General features: G+C 29.2%; 2 pseudogenes; both read right to left on the bottom strand.

The window, feature by feature from the left end:
- Window positions 1-5,465: 5,465 nt before the first annotated feature.
- LOC112683488 lies at window positions 5,466-5,873 on the bottom strand (annotated as a pseudogene).
- Window positions 5,874-6,741: 868 nt separating this feature from the next.
- LOC112683486 lies at window positions 6,742-7,165 on the bottom strand (annotated as a pseudogene).
- Between the last annotated feature and the right edge of the window lie 1,223 nt (window positions 7,166-8,388).

Raw genomic sequence — 8,388 nt, 5'->3', positions numbered from 1 at the left:
TTAGCATACCAACGTCTATCAATGCTATTTCCAATAATAAACAAAAAATCAGTCATTCAAAAAAAATGTTCAATACTGATATACAAGCAATTAATACTACCAATAATTACTTATATATGCCCAATCTGGGGAAACTGTTTGGCAACACACTTAAAAAAAATCCAAATTTTCCAAAATAAAGTGTTAAGAATTTTTTATTTATATTTAACTATCCTTTTAAAATAGCCAAAAACTAATGTTCTTTATTATCCATAGGTGTAGATAGCCATAGGCTAGGAATGTCTTATTTATTAAAAAAAAAAAATTACTGCGTAAAACAATCAGCATTAAAAAACGTGGTAGCGAGTTCAGAGTTGAGCATTTCTATATTGCCGCACTACAGGCACAGGTCGTACATTTATACTTGACGCGTGTGCGAAAAGCTAACGGGTTTCCTCGAAATATGGCCTCTCAATGCCTCGGGTAAATGCCTCGTCTTTGTATTCATATTCGCACGCATACACGTACCGATTCGTACTGTAAATAGGTATTTTCCTCTTTCCGTACACACGCGCGCGTATATATTACATTATATTGTCGCGTACAAAAATGAACGGTTTGTGGTTGACAGTCGTCGTGTGTGCGCGCGTGTCGGCTCACACATTGTGCATGTGCGCGGATGTGAGTTTTTGTATAAAAAGGGTCCGTCGCCGCCTATAGTGCCGCAGGTGACATGTCCCTTAGCGTTTTCCATTCCACCAACCCTCCGTCGGTGGTCCCTTCGTCATCAACGCCGCGCCGGAGCCGAGCGCCATATGTGTTTCTATACCATTCCGTGTGCGCGCGCATGCGCTCGACTAACACCTATTTAGCGTGCCGAGGTTTCGCTTCAATTTACCTCGAACACTACCAGACGTGTATACAATATTGCACGTAAATAATATCGTTACGTGTACACACTTTCACGCGTGTATTCGAATAAGCTCCGAGGATTGATTTACTCGTGTAGACTTTATGATATATAAAAAAAAAAAAAAATAATTGTACGTTTCCGGTGATAAAAAAATCGGTGTCTAAAATTCTGCCCCCCTGTCGTGCACGTACGTCGCGCATATCACGCAAAAATATTATACGCGTACTTTTTGCAAACGGCATGATACGTTACGCGTGAGATGGACCGGTATACTTACGTACTTTTCAATCGCATGTATAAATTAGTGCTTGAATTTCGCCCCGACTGAAAGACAATCTGCAAAAACAATTACGTATACTAATATACGTGTATAACTAACGTATATTAGTTTTGTAAAAAACAAAAATAATTAAAACACTCATTCATTTTAGACCTTTACCTCTAATCACTGTGTGTGTGTGTGTGTGTGTTTTTTCTTTTCAGTTGTCATTTAATTAAAATTATAAATAGTAAACGAAGAACTATTTTACACAAATCAAAATATAATATTAAAAATTCACCAATGGTTTAAAAATGGGAAAATTAACGGCCAATAAGTATTATAACTATTTTATTTTTTCCTAACCGAGGTTAATACATATTTTAAATTAAATTTTATCAATATTTTGCTTATAAAGTATTTATTTGTAGTATTTGATTAGTCCAGTTCTATCAATGGATTAGATTGATTTATACGGATTAGAAAACAATAAACTTATAGCCAAATAAATAGATCGATTGATATCTGAATGTTTAACAGTATATAATATATACGTATAATGAAGTCAGTGCTATAAGTTTATTTTAGAACGCTAGTAATATCCATAATCAATTCCGAGTATACTATTCCTATGTAACAATATCAAAGGCATGATATTCTGAAGTCTAAGTGTAAATACGAGTGCCGCTCAAACTGTTTACACACGTTTAAAAGGAATAAAATGGCAAATTGTATTTATGGTTAAGTATGATATATATATATATATTCCACTATCTTGAAGTATACATTAAGATTATCGTTTTAGTTTAAGTGCCGAGATTTTATATTGAGTCAGAAGACGATCCGTACTATAATTAAGAATCTTTCGGGAAAGTAAATATAATATTTTTTTATAGTTTCTAATGCGAACATGTTTTTTTTCATAATTTTTATTTCGACGTAACCGTTTTCTCGAACATAAACTTAAGCGAGTTTATATTAGATTTGAATTTGCCAAACACAAGCCAGGCCTCCATGAAATTTGAACAATATATTCGTGGAATCTCTCTAATTTAATATTAGCTCGCCATTCCTGCCCATTCACGCGTGCCCTGTAGCTCTCAAAGAAAATTATTATTACAAACACCCCATCACCATCCGCACAGTTCTCGTCATCGCCGGCTCGAGTTTTCGTATCCTATTTGTTTCGTTCGTTATTAACGATTGAGGAAATATCCCTTCCGTCGTCACTGTGCACTTCTCCATTCTCCTTAACGGGATCCTTTAAATTTAGACGTCACGTTTTTATGAGTTCTTTGCGCAATTATTTCAAAAATAATTCAGGAAAGAAATTTTATTCGGAGACGACTTTTTTTTTGATGTTTTTTACTATCCACGAGACATATAATTTTTAGGTTTATATTAAAATCGAGGTTGTTGTATGACTAGGGAAGTATAACATTTTTACTTAAATCATATTTATATTGAAAGACGTGATTACGAATAAAAATAATATAAAAATTATACTTGGTCAATGATTTAATTCTAAATATTTGAAATTAAAAAAAAAAAAAAAAAAACTAGGTTAAACAATCTTGTATGAAGTGAGTTCTGCGACTAAGCATTATTATTACATTACATGGTTTATAATTGGAAAAAACTATTTTGCGTCATCTTGTGAGATGAAATTTATACCTGTTACATAGTACTGTTGATTAAACTGAACATCATTTGACATCAGTGGCCAGTGCTGCAAAGGTGATCGTGTTATAATTTATACATTATAACACGACGTGTGTGGCGTGTTATATCGCTACTTCAATGATGAAAATAATTAATTCTAATACAGACGGCCCAAAAGCTTGTGTAGTTGGTACATACGCGTGTAATAACTACACGCATATAAAAATTATTATGCATCGAGGTTTGTCAAAAAATACATGGCGTCGTTCAAAAGTATCTTCATTAAAATGTCCAAGTATATACACGCATGCATACATACATAAATACAGAGAAATAAGTCTGATTTAGAATATTGAGCTCGCGAGTATAATGAGCTTGACAATATGGCTGTGAAATAAAAAGGAACAAAAGCATTAATGTCGCATACTGTTTCGACGGTAAATTCCAAATGCGGGTAGAGAATTTTTTTTATTTTTATTTGCATTAATTATTACTGAAAGAATATAGTCTAATGAAATTAAGTACAAAAAACTCGTATGCCGGATGTAAAATTTATTAAGCATTCGTAGTTACCGTTCGATGTTCGGAAAAAATTGTGAGTGCTGCTTCACGAAATTAATTATTGATTGACTCTAAATGTTCCACTTTTAGTTACGAGAATCAGACTACATTTTCACTGTATGATAATGTGATCAACGTAAATGAAAGAATCCTTATTTTTTCAACAACTATGCAGTTGTTGTGAGCCGGGATTGAACAAGGGTTCATAAAACAGTGATATCTTGAAAAATTAAACAAAGTACACATACATTATAAATTGATGATAATTTATAATTGGTCTTCGTAATTTTTTAACTGTTTTATGTAAATTATGTTGACAATAATGGTAGTTTCATCATAAAAGTGGCTACCAAAAAAAAAAAAAAGAAAAAATTAAAAAAGTTTATGAAAAATGTTTAGAGTAATTATAACAAGTATTAATTAGTATTTTTTATGATATTCGAATTATATTCTTTATTTTGACGAAAATAATCATTTTAATTATTAATGTCACCCAGATAAGAATAAAAGAGATCAAAAATATTAATACATACAATTTGTTGAAATACAGAGAAAACACAAAATCTAAAATTTATTATTTTTATGTTACAATGACTTTGGTTCTATTGTAGTATCTATATCTATTTTATAATGCTGTTTCTGACCTCATTTTTGTGTTAAAAAAGATGTTTATATAGTAAATGAACAATACGTTTAATATTTACATATTTTTCTATTATATCTATGAAGTCAAACTATTAGATATAAACATAAAATCTATTGACTATTAGCATAAAGTTTAAATGACATACAACATCATATTTTTTGTCCCCGCAATTTTGGAATATTATTGAAACGAAGACTGATTAATATCGCATGGAAATTATTGAATAATCGATTTTAAAATATCATGCTAGAGGAAACATTATAATATTTTTTTTATCAGATTATCCACTTAGATTCAACAATAGAAAAAGAACATTTAGTCGCAAAATTAAATTGAATACCGAACGGAGAAGATTAAACTAAGTTCGAATGTAATTAATTGTAAAAAAAAAAAATATAAAGAGAACGTAATATACTAGTAATTTGAACGTAAAAATACGTTTGTTTTACTCAGGACAAAATTATTCAGTGTAAACTCATAATAAATGCTCTTTTTTGATATGTAAAGGGATGAACGTTATCTATGATGTAGTGTTTTTAATTTTTCTTTAGCAAAAATTGATTGAAAGTTATTTACATGTTTATACTTGTAAAGTTTTTCGTTTAGCTATAAAAAAACTACTGAAAAAAGTTATCGAAGTAATAAAAGCGCTACATCATAGACATTAATGTAATGTACTATTCTTTGAAAAAAAAAAAAAAAAGGGCCTTTATTTTAAATTTACACTGAATGGTTTTGTTCCACACAATAATCGAAAATGATCGATTATTTAACTTATAGGCATATAAGCATACCATATATTGCTAGAAACTCATAGCCAAATCGCGAGCTCTGATTAGTTGTATTTAACTGATGATAATAATTCAAATTTGGAGCACTGATAAGTGATAATTGATATACCAATTTAACATTTTTAAAATGTTTAACGATCTGTTGAATTTGAATTTTGAATATATATACATATATATATTTATGTAACTTCTCTATAAACTAAGTACATTAAAATAATCACAAATTCACAATATAAACATTTAATTCACATTTGTTTCCATTAAACCAAATTCTTCAAACATTCAAAGCATTGATCCATTGACGATGTAGTTAATCATTGATGAAGTATGAACAAGGACAGCAGTTTTGTAGTTTTGAAATAAAAAAAATTAAAGAATGAGAAATATACTGATTCTGTAATAATTATTAAAAAATCATTGAGCAATAAGCATAGGAAAACAGATATTTTTATAGAATAATGATACATAATTTATAATTAAAAATTAAAGAATGAGAAATATACTGATTCTGCAATAATTATCAAAAAAATCATTAAGAAATAAGCATAGGAAAACAGATATTTTTGTAGAATAATGATACATAATTTATAATTATAATAATTATGGTTATTATAAAATATTTTAACATTAATAATTCAATAAATATACTTAATTTTACTCAACCTTAATGAATGGATTCTTTTTTCTTGTAGACATAATGTTTATTTTTACTGTTGCCTGTATAGTTGTTGGGCAATTAGCATTTTTTGTTGTCATCTCTACTAGGCTTTTGAAATGCTCTATGATGGCAAACAAAATTTTTTCTACAAACAATTTTCATTTTAATACTTGTACGATATCATAAGATGCTATTGTGTATGTGTATGTATTCATTACTTACGAACACACTATTCTTGTTCCGTTTGGAACACTAGATCGGAAGTTCCAATGGTTATTATTTAACTTTCCAAACTCACAAACCCAAGTATTTATTTCACTTATTGATTTGGCATTACATCTTAATTCTACGCAAGTACCATGAGTTTTGGTAATATCATAGTCAAATGATGCTAGGAAAATCATGTTTCCAAAATTCAAATTCAACAGATCGTTAAACATTTTAAAAATGTTAAATTGGTATATCAATTATCACTTATCAGTGCTCCAAATTTAAATTGTTATCATCAGTTAAATGCAACCAATCGTCTCTAGCAATATATGGTATGCTTATATGCAACTTATAGATACATGGAAAAAATCACGATTTTAAGTCTCACATTGGCATATATGCGCCTATACTATCACCTCTATCGTCATCGACTATTAGAGAGTTAATCCCGGAACACACTTTTGAGTGTGATGTCCTCTTGATGATAATATAAATATAAAAGCTTTATACTTGGTTAGTTTAAATACTAATAAAATAATTAAGCAAAATGAATACAGTTTAAATTTTTTATATTTGAATGGAAATTGCATTACCTATTGTATTATTATTATATTGTTATTATTTTATATTATTAATATTAATCGATGAGCTAACGGTACTCGTTCCACCCCTTCTTTTGATAATTTTAAATCCATCAGTATTCCGTTTCATGAAGTGGTCTCAAGAGCAGTACAAAAGAGAGTTTACATTCTTTAACGTATGGTAAGTTAGCCATAGGTGGATTAACTACTCTATTAACCTTTTTATCAGGATGATGAAAACTTTAATAGATGAGCATCTTGCTACTACAGCCATTATTATCTTTCCGAATGGTTCTAAGGCGTAACGTACCGATTAGCCGACAACCCAATTCGCCGACTCCCGATTTGCCGACTTTATTTCATATTATAGTTCTAAATTAATTATACTTAAAAATATACATTTTCGTCACAATATATTTAGTTCAAAATTAAATATACTTAAAATTAAAAATATTATATATTAATTAAATATATTATTTTTTTATATTCTAAAATAAACTTCTAAATCTAATCTTCTGTTTTCAAGATGCAAATGGAACATGATTGCGTCCAAGTATTCCATAATACAAATAGTACCAATTTTTAGCCTAAAATTATATAAAAAATATATTATTATTTATTATTATTATCAAATCCAATTGTATAAATATTAAAAGCTATACCTTTCTTTTGCAAATGATAATCTTTCCTTTAATTTTCTGTATTTAGTATTCATTTTTTGTGGCCGATTGCATTTTTTTTTGCGCTATGATGTTAAGTTCGAAATTTTGTTGTTGGTTTTTTAGCTCTTTAATTAAAATAAAAATGTTTGACTTTGGTAAACCAACAGCTTTATTAAGAGCTACATGCCATCTTTCAAGGTGGTTTATAGTCCTGGATCCGTCTGTATTAAAGTGATTCAACATATTTCCAATAAGTTTGTATAGTATAATATAGTATAGTTTTAGTAACATTTTGATTGTAGATTGTGATATTCTAAATGTCCAAATAAAAATTATTTTTATATTTTGTGAAACTATAATTTGTCGACGAATCGGAACATTTTCAATTTTTACCAGAAACCGGTTTCCACGTCGGAAAAACGAGTAGTCGGTTAATTGGGTGTCGGCGAATCGGGCCTAAACCTTCTAAGGTAGCAGGTCACATCTCCGTCACTGTTTCCACATCGGACATTTCCTTGTCAGACATATCCTGGTTCGATTCATGTTTATTTAGTTTTCATCATATAGATTGTATGCAATAAGTAATATTGTCATCCTGTTATACGTTTATTATACCTACAGCTATACAATTATACATCTATAAGGAAAGCGACAATGCTTTAATGTCACATTTCAATCTCTATGTGTTAGTGGTGTGACGACCCTTGCGGGACTGATTACCTAAAACAAATAACTCGATGAAGCTTGACATAAAGGTTTTTCGTTATTGTTAACTGCATCTCACTCAAATATATGGCAATTAATTGACATGTATAAAAAAAGAACAAGGATAAACCGAAATAAAAATTAACCTGTTGATGGTTGGTCAAGAATTACCAGATAAAAAATTATATTTCAAAAAGTAATTACACGGATAAAAAATATTGTAACTACTTACAATGACCGTATTCGTTTTATCATAATTAAAAGCCTTACGACAAAACCGGATACGATAACGATTTACTATTATTTTATATATGGGATTGGATGTAATTATTAGAATTGTTTTCTACCCATTTATCCGTTATACATCATAATAAGTGTAATCATGCCCATTATAATATTCAAAGTTTTTTTCTTCTACTTTCTACCATTGTAGTAGCATGATATGTGGCTAAGGTGAACTTTTATCGATGCTTCTCGGAGGTGACGCCTGAGAAAGTCTCGGAAAGTGGTTATATATCATTATAATTATTCTTATATTTTTTGTATGTATTATTTTTCTGTTATAACCAATATCCACTGATTTATTTATTTTTTATGTTATTATTATCTTTATCCAACCAGTATGGTCAAATATCGTTTCTTTTTCTTTAATTAAAATTTTGAAATGGAAGTTTTACACCCGAATAAGCTTTCCTCCACCAATCCAAATGTTTATTATATTTTATTAAAAATTAAATTAATTTTTTGTTTGTATTAATTTT

The sequence above is a fragment of the Sipha flava genome, unplaced genomic scaffold, assembly GCF_003268045.1.
Source record: "Sipha flava isolate LNK unplaced genomic scaffold, YSA_version1 227_pilon_pilon, whole genome shotgun sequence".
In the NCBI taxonomy this organism is placed as follows: domain Eukaryota; kingdom Metazoa; phylum Arthropoda; class Insecta; order Hemiptera; family Aphididae; genus Sipha; species Sipha flava.
Note: the sequence above shows the minus strand (reverse complement) of the source record. Positions and strands in the feature narration are given on the sequence as shown.